At 47.8% G+C, this 14,858-nt stretch overlaps 1 protein-coding gene across 1 annotated transcript in view; it reads right to left on the reverse strand.

Annotated features, from left to right (window-relative positions):
* Nucleotides 1-14,858, reverse strand: part of LOC132586006 (uncharacterized) — a 476,363-nt gene that overhangs the window by 52,997 nt on the left and 408,508 nt on the right. The gene's annotated exons all lie outside the window — the stretch shown is intronic.

Genomic DNA, 14,858 nt, shown 5'->3' on the forward strand with positions numbered 1-14,858 from the left:
CTGTGCATGGTGCAGGGTGGGTGGGCAGTGTTCGGTAGGCAACGCTGGAGGAGAGCAGGGGGCAGCAGGACTGGCCCCCCACCAGGTTAGCGTTGCCAGGTCTTACCTGGCTGCCAGCGGGTGGGACTGTCCTCACGCATGTAAAGTGTGCGCAACATGATTACATCACCCGGAAGTGATGTAGTCACACCGGGCACATCAAGGGGGGACGCTCTAGCATTGTGGTAAAAAAACTCCATGGCTCCATAGAGGCTTTTTTTTTACCAAAATGCTAGAGTGTTCCCATGCAATGTGCCTGGTGCAATCATTTTGCTTATGGGTGATGTCATTGCACCAGGCACATCGGCAGGGGTGGGCATGGAGCTCTTCAGGGGTGAGGCTCCCCACTGGCCCCAAAATGAGGGGAAACCCCACCCTCAGTGGGAGGCTGGGAACCCTAACCCAGGTGGCCACTTGGGACGCTACGATATGGAGAGGGTGCTGGCTCAGCATCAGAAATCCCCTTCCTTCCAGCCAGTGACGGTGCAACAGGAAGTGAGGGCAGCGCCTGGGGTGTATTATGTGCTATCAAGTTGCTTCACCAAGACTTAGAGTGACCTTGTGAATGAATCGCCTCGAGAACATCCTGACCTTAACAGACTTGCTGAGGTCTCATAAACGGAGGGTCCTGGCTTCCGTGCTTGAGTCACTCAGTCTCGTGCTGGCTCTTCCTCTTTCCCTGCCGGCTTCAACGTTTCCTAGCACGATTGTCTTTTCCAGTGAGTCTTGCTCGCTCATAATCTGACTAAAGAATAACCTCCTTTGAGTCATTTTAGCTTCTGGGAGAAAATCTGGTGTGATTTCATCTAGATCCAGGGCTTTCCTTGAGCAGGAACCCACAGGAACACAGATCCAGCTGGCTTGGCATCAGGGGGTGTGGCCTGATATGCAAATGAGTTTGTTTTTCTACTCCAAAAAGCCCTGTGAAACAATGGTGATGTTAGGGGTGTGGCCTAATAGGCAAATGAGTTCCTGCTACTTTTTTCCACAAAAAAAAGCCCTGTGTGAAACAATGGTGATGTCAGGGGTATGGCCTAATGTGCAAATGAGTTCCTTCTGAGCTTTTTCTACCCAAAAAGCCCTGTGTGAAACAATGGTGATGTCAGGGGTGTGGCCCAATGTGCAAATGAGTTCCTTCTGGGCTTTTTCTACAAAAAAAGCCCTGTGTGAAACAATGGTGATGTCAGGGGGTGTGGCCTAATACGCACATGAATTCCTGCTACGTTTTTTCCACAAAAAAGTCCTGTGTGAAACAATGGTGATGTCATCAAAAGCCCTATCTAGATCCCACTTGTGTTGTGCCCCTTCTCACCTCCTAGATAGGTGCCACCGCCAGCCAGGTCCCCAAGTGAGCCCAAAGGGACTGAATCTGAGGTTCACTTGCTGAAGCTGCCTCAGGTGTGTCGGAAGAGTTGATGGGTGTGGTTTGCATCACGTTCTCACCACTGCCGGCTGGGTTTTGCAGTTGTTGGAAGAACCAGATGTGATGTGCCTGTGCCTCAGCCTCCAAGAAGCAAGCGGCCAGAGTTGCAGCTAGATTGGCAAACATTAAACGTCTTCCTGTTTACTCTTCTGTTGCTGAACCCTTTGATGTGCAGATTGCTGCTCTTAGGGAAAACAACTTCCTTTCATCTCCCCTCTCTTCCTGCAGGCATACAAAGAAGGCAGATGCGTCTCTCCCTCTTTGGAACCTTCTTTTGGCATCTGCATCCATCACTAGCTGGACAGAACAGAAACTGTCACTGCCTCTAAGCTACACTATCCAGTACGTAATTCTTAAATGAAGTAGTTCTTATTTTCTTTTAAACTGGTAAGTGGCTCTGTGTAACCTGGTAGTCTTACAAGCGTACGCTGAACAAAGGTTTCATTGTGAGCCTTTAGTGCACTCTGCAAATTTAGCCAGGGATCTGGGCTCACCTAACAGCTCTCTCAATAGCAGGCACAAGTTTGGTGTACTGGTTAAGTGTGCAGACTCTTATCTGGGAGAAACAGGTTTGATTTCTCACTCCTCCACTTGCAGCTGCTGGAATGGCCTTGGGTCAGTCGTAGTTCTCACAGAGCTGTCCTTGAAAGGGCAGCTTCTGTGAGAGCTCTCTCAGCTGCAACTACTGTGTCTGTTGTGAGGGAGGAAGGTAAAAGGAGATGGTGAGCTGCTCTGAGACTCCTTCAAGTAGTGAAGGGCAGGGTATGAATCCAATCTCTTATTTCTATTTCTCCTTTTCTGGGGCACTTTCTGCTAGATTAGATCCTATCTCTATCTCTCATCTATAGTCTCTTGAATGGGGTTCCATATCATAATGAGTCAGTTTGGTGTGGTGGTTAAATGTGCGGACTCTTATCTGGGAGAACCAGGTTTGATTCCCCACTCCTCCAATTGCAGCTGCTGGAATGGCCTTGGGTCAGCCATAGCTCTCGTAGGAGTTGTCCTTAAAAGGGCAGCTTTGGTGAGAACTCTCTCAGCCCCACCTACCTCACAGGGTGTCTGTTGTGGGGGAAGAAGGTAAAGGAGATTGTAAGCCACTCTGAGATTCAGCAAAGGGTGGGGTATAAATCCAATATCATCATCATCACATTGCCAACATCCAACTGGAATCAGACCAGCTTTGTACCAAAATTCCCCTTGAATTTACAACTGATCTCCAGACTCCAAAGATCCATTTCCACTGGAGGAAAAAGCCACTCTTGAGTGCAGACTCTATGGCATCACATCTCCTCTGAGTTCCCTTTCCAGGCCCCACCCCCCAAACCTCCAGGAATTTTTCCAAGCTAGAGTTGGCAACCCTACGGCATTTGCTAGTACCACGGGACTTGGGGTTCACTTTGCTCATGGGAGGAGAGAACAACGGGTGCCCACTGTGGTGGCACATTGCCTTGAGCTGGGCCCTGGGGGTGTCACAAATGTGCCTGTGGTAGAGCCCTAAATTTCATCCAGGCAACAGTGGAGGGGCTTTGGCTTTTCATTCACTAGACCAGGGGAGTCAAACGCATTCGTTATGAGGGCCGGATCTGACATAAATGAGACCTAGTTGGGCCAGGCCATGTCAGGTTAGGCTGGGCCATATTGGGCTGGGCCTTGTCCGGTTGGGCCATGTATGTACCTATTTAAGATTAAGCAGCAGAGATATAAACTTTATAAAGGACACAAACAAAAAACATTAAAGGGTTTTTTTAAAAAAAACCCACAACCTTAAAATAGAACATGCTTAAAACATTAGCACTCGTTGGTCTTAAAGGTGCTTTCCTTGTATTTCTCTCAAGGGATCCAGTGAACTGGGCAAAGGAAGCTCTGGATCTTTTAGGGCTGCCAAACCCCCGGTCTGGGCGGGGAGGTTCCCAACCCACCAGCCCACATTGGGCCAGCGGAGGGAATCTCCCCCTACGTCACCAGCGTGATGATGTCACCCGGAAGTGACATCATCATGACAGCAACAGAGCGCACCGTCTGCTCTAAACGTTTCCGGGAAAACTCTGTTTTCCCCAGACGCTCTAGCCATTTGGGAGGGAAAACTCTATGGTACAATAGGTACTGTAGTTTTTCCCCTCCCAAATGGCTAAAGTATCCAGGAAAACCATAGAGTTTTCCCGGAAATGCCTATAGTGGCCGCACATGGTGTCACCGGTATGATGACATCCCTTCCGGATGATGTCATTGCACCGGCGATGTAGGGGGAGGTACCGCAAATGGCCCCCACTCTGGGTTGAAGAAGACTTGGCAACCCTAGGTTCTTTCCTTCCTTCCCAGAGGACCAGGAGGGGGAGCAGCCTCAGCCAATAGAAGGAAGTGAGACTTGGCTGAGTAGCTTTGCTGTGCGATTGAGAGAGCCTGGCAAAGCCAGCTCTCTCTCTCCCTCCCCAAGGGAGGAGCCTCAGCCAATGAAGAAAGTAGAAGCTTTACTCTGTAGCTCCTGTGTGATTGAGCAAGCCTGGCAAAGCAAGCTGTGGTGCAGAAGGAGGCAAGAGAGAGGAAGGAAGCAGATGACACCCAGTTGCCTGATAGGAGCCCTCCGCGGACCTGATTCGGTCCCCAGGCCACATGTTTGACACCCCAGCAGTAGATAGTTGCTTTCTGCGCAAATAAAAGTCTGATTTCGCATTAGCCTTGGTCCCAGTTTTGTTCTCGACTCTCAAGTTTGCACAGGGCAGGGAGCAAGCAGTGAACACGCAGCCCCGCTCCAGAGATGCGAATGCAGTACCCAGGAAGAAGAGCCGCTGCGAGGAGCCCCACAAGAAGGCAGGCAAGTCCTAAGTGCAGAATCAGTCAAAGCAGGATTTTTTTGTAGAAAAAGCACAGAAGGAAATTTGCCTCTTAGGCCACACCCCATAAGAACATAAGAGAAGCCCTGTTGGATCAGGCCAGTGGCCCCTCCAGTCCAACACACTGTGTCACATAAGAACATAAGAGAAGCCATGCTGGATCAGGCCAATGGCCCATGCAGTCCAACACTCTGTGTCACATAAGAACATAAGAGAAGCCCTGTTGGATCAGGCCAGTGGCCCATCCAGTCCAACACTCTGCGTCACATAAGAACATAACAGAAGCCCTGTTGGATCAGGCCAGTGGCCCATCCAGTCCAACACTCTGCGTCACATAAGAACATAAGAGAAGCCCTGTTGGATCAGGCCAGTGGCCCATCCAGTCCAACACTCTGCGTCACATAAGAACATAAGAGAAGCCCTGTTGGATCAGGCCAGTGGCCCATCCAGTCCAACACTCTGTGTCACATAAGAACATAAGAGAAGCCATGTTGGATCAGGCCAATGGCCCATCCAGTCCAACACTCTGCGTCACATAAGAACATAAGAGAAGCCCTGTTGGATCAGGCCAGTGGCCCCTCCAGTCCAACACTCTGTGTCACATAAGAACATAAGAGAAGCCCTGTTGGATCAGGCCAGTGGCCCCTCCAGTCCAACACTCTGTGTCACATAAGAACATAAGAGAAGCCCTGTTGGATCAGGCCAGTGGCCCCTCCAGTCCAACACTCTGTGTCACATAAGAACATAAGAGAAGCCCTGTTGGATCAGGCCAGTGGCCCCTCCAGTCCAACACTCTGTGTCACATAAGAACATAAGAGAAGCCCTGTTGGATCAGGCCAGTGGCCCCTCCAGTCCAACACTCTGTGTCACATAAGAACATAAGAGAAGCCCTGTTGGATCAGGCCAGTGGCCCCTCCAGTCCAACACTCTGTGTCACATAAGAACATAAGAGAAGCCCTGTTGGATCAGGCCAGTGGCCCCTCCAGTCCAACACTCTGTGTCACATAAGAACATAAGAGAAGCCCTGTTGGATCAGGCCAGTGGCCCCTCCAGTCCAACACTCTGTGTCACATAAGAACATAAGAGAAGCCCTGTTGGATCAGGCCAGTGGCCCCTCCAGTCCAACACTCTGTGTCACATAAGAACATAAGAGAAGCCCTGTTGGATCAGGCCAGTGGCCCCTCCAGTCCAACACTCTGTGTCACATAAGAACATAAGAGAAGCCATGTTGGATCAGGCCAGTGGCCCATCCAGTCCAACACTCTGTGTCACATAAGAACATAACAGAAGCCATGTTGGATCAGGCCAGTGGCCCATCCAGTCCAACACTGCGTCACATAAGAACATAAGAGAAGCCCTGTTGGATCAGGCCAGTGGCCCATCCAGTCCAACACTCTGTGTCACACTGTGGCCAGAAAAACTAGCTGCCACCAGGAGGTCTACTGGTGGGGCCAGGACACTAGAAGCCCTCTGTCTGTGCCCCCCCCCCCAAAAGCACCCAGAATACAGAGCATCACTGCCCCAGACAGAGAGTTCCAACAATACTCTGTGGCTAATAGCCACTGATGGACCTCTGCTCCATATGACCCCCTGATATCACCATTGTTTCACACAGGGCTTTTCTGTAGAAAAAGCCCAGCAGGAACTCATTTGCATATTAGGCCACGTCCATGATGCCAAGGCAGCCAGAACTGCATTCCCATGAGTCCCTGGGTCAAAGAATGTGATGATCAGAAAGATTTTTAAAAAGAAGAGCTGTTGAACGAGAGGGATGGCAAATTACATTTTCCAGCTGCGTAAAGAGATAAGACGGCCAAGGCAAGAGAGCAATCAAGGGTGGGAGGATAAGCGGAGTGCAGGGAACGGAAAGACAAGATGCTCGAACTTTTGAGGTCTGCCTTGGGTGGTCAAGGAAGCAAAAGTCTGGTGTCAGAACAAAAAAAGCTTCATGACATTGAAACTGAGCTTTTTTTGCATCAGGAGCTCCTTTGCATATGAGGCCGCACCCCCTGATGTAGCCAATCCTCCTGGAGCTTACAGGACTCCTAGTACAGGGCCTGCTGTAAGCTCCAGGAGGGCTGGCTACATCAGGGTGTGTGGCCTAATATGCAAAGGAGTTCCTGATGCAAAAAAAAAAAGCCCTGCATAAAAACGCAGATCATTTAAACGCAGGCTCTATGTCATTATACCCTGCTGAGGTCCCAACCATCCCCAAACCCTGCCCTCCCCAAGCTCCACCCCCAAAATCTGCAGGTATTGCCCAACCCAGACTTGGCAGTGTGTCTTTTTTTTTTATTCCTTCCTTTATTTACCGTCTGACCTCAGTGATTCTCAAGGTAGATTACAAGTTTGAAAATAATGCAACAAATACAGTGTAATACATATTGCAAACAAAGAAAAAAAACACCCTGGATTATAAAGTTAGAAAGGAAAGGAACGGTCCCCTGTGCAAATACCAGTCGTTTCCGACTCTGGGGTGACATCACTTTCACAACGTTTTCACGGCAGACTTTTTACGGGGTGGTTTGCCATTGCCTTCCCCAGTCATCTACACTTTCCCTCCAGCGATTAAAAAAAAACAGTATAATGCAAATAACAAACAATGCAAACAAGACTGGATTACAAAAATTAGAAAACAGCAACATGCAAACAGCATAATAATGCCATCAACAGTGCAGGAATAAAACTGGCTAAAACGTTTACAGCTATTAGAGTTATAGCCCTTTCTGTTGGTGCTGGAGAAGAATCTTGAGAGTCTCTTGGACTGCAAGAAGATCATATCAGTCAGTCCTAAGGGAAATCAACCCAGAATGACCATCCAACCTGGAAAGTCAGATGCTGAAGCTGAAGCTCAAATACTTTGGCCACCAAATGAGAAGGGAGCACTCACTGAAGAAGATCCCGATGCTGGGAAAGACAGAAGGCAAAAGAAGAGGAAAGGAAAGGTCCCCTGTGCAAGCACCAGTCGTTTCCAACTCTGGGGTGACGTTGCTTTCACAAGGTTTTCACGGCAGACTTTTTATGGGGTGGTTTGCCATTGCCTTCCCCAGTCATCTACACTCCCCATCCCCCAGCAAACTGGGTACTCATTTTACGGACCCTGGAAGGATGGAAAGCTGAGTCAACCTCAAGCCGGCTACCTGAACCCAGCTTCCACCGGGATTGAACTCAGGTTGTGAGCAGAGAGCTCAGACTGCAGTATTTCAGTTTTACCATTCTGCACCACGGGGCTCTTTTACAGTGGCCTTATACACAACCTTAGGTGCTCCCTGACTGGCTAAACCACATAATCAGAGAAAAAAGAGTTTGAGCAGGGAGACTCTGAAAGACAGAACTCTCACACCTCGCTCAGATTTGACATTGTACATCATTCTGTAGCCAAATTTGACTGGCTGCACAGTGCAGCAATGTTATACATGGACTTAAGTGCTCCCTGGTTGGCTAGACCACATAACCTGGAAAAATACTCTTTAGAAAAAAATGAAAATAATGCCACCAAAGAAACAAGCTTCTGGGAGTTAGGAAGATGAAAGGTTTTGCAGGAAGGGCTTTTTCTCTGAGGAACATGGTAAAACAGAGCTACAAGACCTCTTCAGGGAAACAAAATTCTCAAAGAAACGTTTAAAAGTTCATGAGGGGCACCGGTGTGTTTCTCCTTCATTTCCCTCTTGAGAGTTCCAAGCACCTCTTTTTTCAGAAAAAAAGCCCTGTTTGCAGGTGCAACATTCACTCTTTACGGTCTGAAGCCGCTAAGTCCCATTATGACCCTCTTGGGAGCTGCTAGCTCAGACCCAGAATTTCAACATTTTCTTTCCTCTTAGGAAATCAAGAGTTGCTGTTGAACTAGCCAAGTATGATGCAACTTCTTCTTTTTTTGGCACCTCAAAACCTCCAGTTGCATCCAGAACTTAGACAAGTTTCTTCTAACCAGGGCTTTATTGGTAGGAAAAGCCCAGCAGGGAGTCATTTGCATATTAGGCCACACCCCCTGACATCACCATCATTTCACATAGGGCCTTTTTGTAGAAAAATCACAGCAGGAACATGTTTGCATATTAGGCCATACCCCGACATCACCATTGTTACACACAGGGTTGTTTTGTAGAAAAAGCCCACCAGGAACTCATTTGCATATTAGGTCACACCCCTGATGCCAAGCCTGACGGAAGTGCGTTCCTGCTCCCAAAAAAAGCTCTGCTTCTAACTACCAGGGGGTTATCCTCTTCCCCCTCCCGCACCCCAGGAGTTCTGTGCCTTTTAACTGCTGCACATCAGGCAGAAATTCAACCAGAGAAGTGTTCCCCAGCATGGGTGTGCAGAGGCTGAATTTTGGCTTTTGCACATAGGGGACAGAGAGTGTTGCCAAACCTCCTGGTGGGGGCTGGAGATTTCCTGGAATTACAACTGAGCTCCAGACCACATAAACCATGTATTTACTTAGATTTATTCCACTTCTCATGGAATTCACTTGCTTTGGAAAGTGGACCTCTGGGTTTTATACCACTTCCCCTCTCTAAACCCCATCCTCCCATGCGCCGCCCTCAAAACCTCTGCTCTGTGGTATACCACAATGAACCCTCCCAAGCTATGGCATACTACAGCACTTAGGAAAACCCAAAGTCCTAGAGAAGAGAGTAGAAGAAGAAGATTTATACCTTCACCCAGAGTTTCAGAGCGGCTTACAATCTCCCTCCCCTTCCCCTTCACACAACAGACAACCTGAGAGGTAGGTGGGGCTGAGAGAACTCTGACAGAAACTGCTCTTAAGCAGAACAGCTCTAAGAGAATTTGTGACTGATCCAGGCCTTAATTTGGGCAGGAGCTCACAACAGCAGAACTCCAGAACCTCTAAATTTTATTGTATTATTTCTCCTACCCCCACCCCAAAAAAAGACTTGCTTCTGGGCTCCACTGTTCTAACCCCTTTTAGAATTTCACTGAACTGTACGATTTGACAAACTTTCTAATATTTTCCTCACACAAAAAATGGGGAAATAACCAAAACATATCAAACAGACTGATGGAAATCTTCCTCATGCCACTGTGGCCACATAGGAGAAAGTAATTTAAAAAGTATGATGGGAGTAAGGGTTTATGATGACCATTATAATCCAAGAAGCATTTTCAGGTAGATGCTGAGCTGATGAAAGTTAGTCCACTTTCCGGTGATGTCAGGGGTGTGTGGCATATGCAAATGAGTTATGCTAATGAGCTCTGGCACCTCTACTTCTATGACATGACCCCTGGACTGACGCAAGGCCATTCCAGCAGGTACAAGTGGAGGAGGCGGGAATCAAACCCGGTTCTCCCAGATAAGAGTCCGCGCACTTCACCACTACACCAAACTGGCTGGAGTGCATCCTTGAAAAAGTCCCCCTCCTCTCAAAAATCTGCCCTCCCGAGGCACACCCCACCCCCAAATCTCTAAGAATATCTCAGTGTTGGTAGGCCTCACTATAGGGTTGCTGGCTGGAGATCTCCCATTATTACAACTGATCTTCAGGCAGGACAGATCAGTCGCCCTGGAGAAAGCGGATACTTTGGAAGGCGGATTCTACAGCGTTATACCCCACTGAAACCCCTCCCCAAACCCCACCCTCCCCGGGCTCCACTCTCTTGTATTTCCAACCCAGAGCTGGCATCTTGCTGCCATCTTGGTTCCATTCTCCTTGCTCCTGCACTGTGTGTCTTGTGCAGGGCTTTTTTGGTAGGGAAAAGCCCAGCCGGAACTCATTTACATATTAGGCCACACCCCTTGACATCACCATTGTTTAGCATAGGGCTTTTGTGGAGAAAAAGCTCAGCAGTAATTTATTAGCATATTAGGCCACACCCCCTGACGCCAAGCCAGTCAGAACTGCACTCCGGTGCGTTCCTGCTCAAAAAAAAGGACCTGGTCTTGTGCTTTTGACAACGAGAACTTTAGCAGGGGGAAATTTTGTAGGTATCAAGAAAGGAACATGCAAAGAGGATTGGCTACATCAGGGGGACGTGGCCTAATATGCAAATGAGTTCCTGCTACAAAAAAAAGCTCTTGTTACAACAATGCTGCAGAGCTCCAAGGTTCTCTCATCCAATGGAAACGAACCTCAGACTGTCATCCGTGAAGCTTCACATTGCTGGTAGGGCTGCCAATCCCCAGGTGGGGGCAGGGGATACCCCAGTTTGGAGGCCCTCCCCCCGCTTCAGGGTCGTCAGAAAGCAAGGGGGGTGGGAATGTCTGCTGGGCACTCCATTGTTACCTATGAAGACAGATTCCCACAGGGAATAATGGGGAATTATTAGGTATCGGGGGCTCAGAAGGGGGGCTGTATTTTAAGGCAGAAGCGCCAGATTTTCAGCAGAGCATTCAATGCCTCTTCTCAAAACACCCTCCAAGTTTCAAAAGGATTGGACCAGGGGGTCCAATCCTATGAGCATCCAAAGAAGGTGCCCCTATCTTTCATTATTTCTAATGGAAGGAAGGCATTTAAAAGGTGTGCGGTCCCTTTAAATGTGATGGCCAGAACTCCCTTTGGAGTTCAGTTGTGCTTGTCACAACCTTGCTCCTGGCTCCACCCCAAAAGTCACCTTGCTCCGCCCCCAAAGTCCCCAAATATTTCTTGAATTGGACTTGACCACCCTAATTGCTGGGAGAACTGGGAATTGTGTAATGATACATTCCAGTCCAACGGCCATAATGAATAGTTTTTCAAATGAGCGGTCAGCAGTTTTGCTGTGGGTGGGGAGCTCATGCCTCACCCTGGCAACAGCCGAAGCAGAAACAGGAAAGAAATATGGGAAGAAATAAAAAACAGCAGTCTGTCTCAATTTCTCTGCAGGTCCAGTTTGGAAGGATGACATCACTGCACTCTCTGCAAGTCTTTTCCCCCCTTGATCCTGAGAGATCACATGTTACAATGAATGCATGGACATCCTGCCTGTGCATGGAATACATTGGGCTGCCAGCTTCCAGGTGGCACCTAGAGATCTCCAACTATCATGTGTGGAATTCTAGCAGGAGCTCCTTTGCATATTAGGCCACACACCCCTGATGTAGCCAACCCTCTAAAAGCTTGCAAAAAAGAGCCTTGTAAGCTCTAGGAGGATTGGCTACATCAGGGCTGTGGCCTAATATGCAAAGGAGCTCCTACTAGAATTCCACCCGTCAACTATTATGCTTAATCTCCAGGTGACAGACATCAGAAGTCTTCGAGTAAATGGCTGCTTTGGAGGACGGATTCTATAGTATCAGGGGTGGAATTCTAGCAGGAGTTCCTTTGCATACTAGGCCACATACCCCTGATGTAGCCAATCCTCCAAGAGCTTACAAAAAAGAGCCTTGTAAGCTCTTGGAGGATTGGTTACATCAGGGGTGTGTGGCCTAGTATGCAAAGGAACTCCTGCTAGAATTCCACCTCTGTATAGCATGATATCCTGCTGCACACCCTCTCCTCCCCAAATTCTACCTTCCACATGCTCAGGGCTTTTTTTTGAGCTGGAACGCACAGGAACGCAGTTCTGGCTGGCTTTGTATCAGGGGGTGTGGTCTAATCTGCAAATGAGTTCCTGCTGGGCCTTTTCTGCAAAAAAAGAAAAGCCCTGTGGGAAACTATGGTGAGCCGCTCCAAGACTCCTTCGAGTAGTGGAGGGCGGGGTATAAAAACAACTCTTCTTTATTTAGCTGGCCTAAGGGAAGTGGTCATTTGGGAAGGGGGATTTTGTGATCTTCTCTTACAGCGTTGAAATTCCCCTTTCTTTCTTTCTTTCTTTCTTTCTTTCTTTCTTTCTTTCTTTCTTTCTTTCTTTCTTTCTTTCTTTCTTTCTTTCTTTCTTTCTTTCTTTCTTTCTTTCTTTTTTTTCTATGATTAGCTTCTATAGATTGTAATAGATGCATTAGATTAGTTTAGGTTGTGAGGATTATTTTATATAATTCTGTATAATTTTTTTTCTATTTCTCTAACTATTTTATAATGTTGTTTCTTGGAATTTATCTTAATAAAAAAAGAAAAAGAAATTCCCCTTTCTGACCCCTCGGCAAAGGGTTCAACAGATATCGAAAGGAGGGTGGCAAGATTCAAGTCACCAGCAAATCAGCTAAAACTTGGGCAGATTTCAACTGGACGGGCTAAGCATGAAAGATTTCCATTCCGATTTCACTCAGTTCTCTCTCTTCAGAGACATCTATAGCTAGAATTCCCAGACTCCAAGGGAGGTCTGGAGATCTCCAGGCAACAGTTCCCCCTGGGGAAAATGGCCGCTTCAGAAGGGGGACTCTACGGCATTATATGCCACTGAAGTCCCTCCCCTCGCCAAACCCCGCCCCCCTCAGGTTCCACCCCCAAATGTGGTTCAGCGCAGAACCAAATGTGGCCTTTAAAAAAGGGGGGAATCACATATTTAAGTTAAGCAGTGTTGGAGGAGTGAGCGGGATGCCAGAAGAATCGGTTTGTGAAAAGAAGAGCAGGCAAAGATTTTTTGTGTGTGGGACTAAGAGTGATTCCTCACTGGCATTTGCTCCGCCCCCACTCTTCTCCCTGCGCCAACTCAAGCGATGGATTCCCCACTAGTTGCTCTATGGGCGCCTCTTACATCACGGCTACTTTCTATTACCTTTGCAGCAACAGGGGACAGGTTTTTTGGAGTTCCAGTTGCTGCGACGGGAATCGAAAGTAGCCCCGAATCAAGATGTGCTGTGGAACGACTGGTGGGGAATTGATGGCTTGCGCCGATGCAAGGAGAAGCGTGGGGGCGGAATAAACGCCAGTGAAGAATCACTCTATAGGGCTTCTTGCCCCGACCTAGATGACGCAGGTTAGCCCGATCTCATCAGACCTCAGAAAATAAGTAGAGTCAATCTTGCTTAGTACTTGGATGGGAGACCACCAAGGAAGTATAGGGTTACAACACAGACCCAGGCAGTGGCAAAATGGGTTGCCAATCCCCAGGTGGGGGCAGGGGATCCCCCGGTCTGGAGACCCTCCCCCCTCTTCAGGGTCATCAGAAACTGGTGGGGGAGGGAAATGTCTGCTGGGCACTCCAAACCCAATGGAGACTGATTCCTATAGGGTATAATGAAGAATTGATCTGTGCATATCTGGGGCTCCGAGGCGACTGATTTTCGAGGTAGAGGCACCAATTTTCAGCAAAAAGACTCTCCTCAAAAGACTCTCCAAGTTTCAAAAAGATTGGACCAGGGGGTCCAATTCTGTGAGCCCCCAAAGAAGGTGCCCCTATCCTTCATTATTTCCAATGGAGGGAAGGTCTCTTGAAATGTGATGGCCAGAACTCCCTTTGGAGTTCAATGATGCTTGTCCCAACCTTGCTCCTGGCTCCACCCCCAAAGTCTCCAGATACTTCTCAAATTAGACGTAGCAACCCTAGTGGCAAACCACCTCTGCTTTGAACTTTCCACCACCCAAGGATTTCTTGAGGTGCTTTTCAGAACCGGAAATAAAAGAGGTGAATCATTCCTGGTAATCTCTGTGCGAACCATGTGCTGATATCTGCCAGTGCACTAAAACAATTGTACAGGATAGATTTACCATTTATGGATGCTAATTTATTGTAGACTTTCAGTAGCAGCCCCACGGCGCAGAGCAGTAAAGCTGCAGTACTGCAGTCTGAGCTCTCTGCTCACGACCAGAGTTTGATCCCGGCAGAAGCTGGGTTCAGATAGCCGGTTCAAGGTTGACTCAGCCTTCCATCCTTCCGAGGTCGGTAAAATGAGTACCCAGTTTGCTGGGGGGGAAAGTGTAGATGACTGGGGAAGGCAATGGCAAACCATCCCGGAAAAAGTCTGTCGCGAAAACGTCGTGATGCAATGTCACCCCAGAGTCAGAAACGACTGGTGCTTGCACAGAAGACTACCTTTACCTTTTTCAGTGTGCCAGCTCCTTAAAAAGGACTTACAACTAGCAGTGTGTTGGGCTGCAAAAGCTTTATGGATTATTAATCCACATATTCGTGATCAATAATATTAAATTGTATTATTGCATGTATACAAATGGGCTTTCTTATACTGGCTCTTTGTTGATCTCTTGCTCTGAAGTCTGATACCATTTGACTCTTGAATGATAAGAGTTTGCTGACCCCCTATGTTAGATGTTATGTATTATTGATTAAAGGCATTTCTCCTCCATCTTTCCACCAAACTGCTCAAGGCGGCTTAACAAGATCATAACACTGTGAAAAATCCTGTAAGATGCTAACTGCATCAAAGCAAATTAAATCGACAGCAATTTTGAAATCATAAACAGCAGAGGTATTTTTTTAAAAAAAAAAATCAGTGTGACTTTTAGGGCTTTTTTGTAGACAAAGCCCAGCAGGAACTCATTTGCATATTAGGCCACACACCCTGACACTAAGCCAGTCAGAAATGCGTTCCTGTGGGTTCCTGCTTAAAAAAAAAAAAGCCATCGTTACTTTAAATAAAGTCTGGATGGAACAGGGTTTCACCGAGCATCTAAAAGACAAGAGACACAGTGATGGAGTGACACAAATTACCATATCTTACCGGTAGAGTAGATATATAACCTTATTCCTGACTCCACCCCCAAAGTCTCCTGACTCCACCCCCAAAGTCC

This window comes from Heteronotia binoei, chromosome 17, assembly GCF_032191835.1.
Source record: "Heteronotia binoei isolate CCM8104 ecotype False Entrance Well chromosome 17, APGP_CSIRO_Hbin_v1, whole genome shotgun sequence".
Taxonomy (NCBI): Eukaryota; Metazoa; Chordata; class Lepidosauria; order Squamata; family Gekkonidae; genus Heteronotia; species Heteronotia binoei.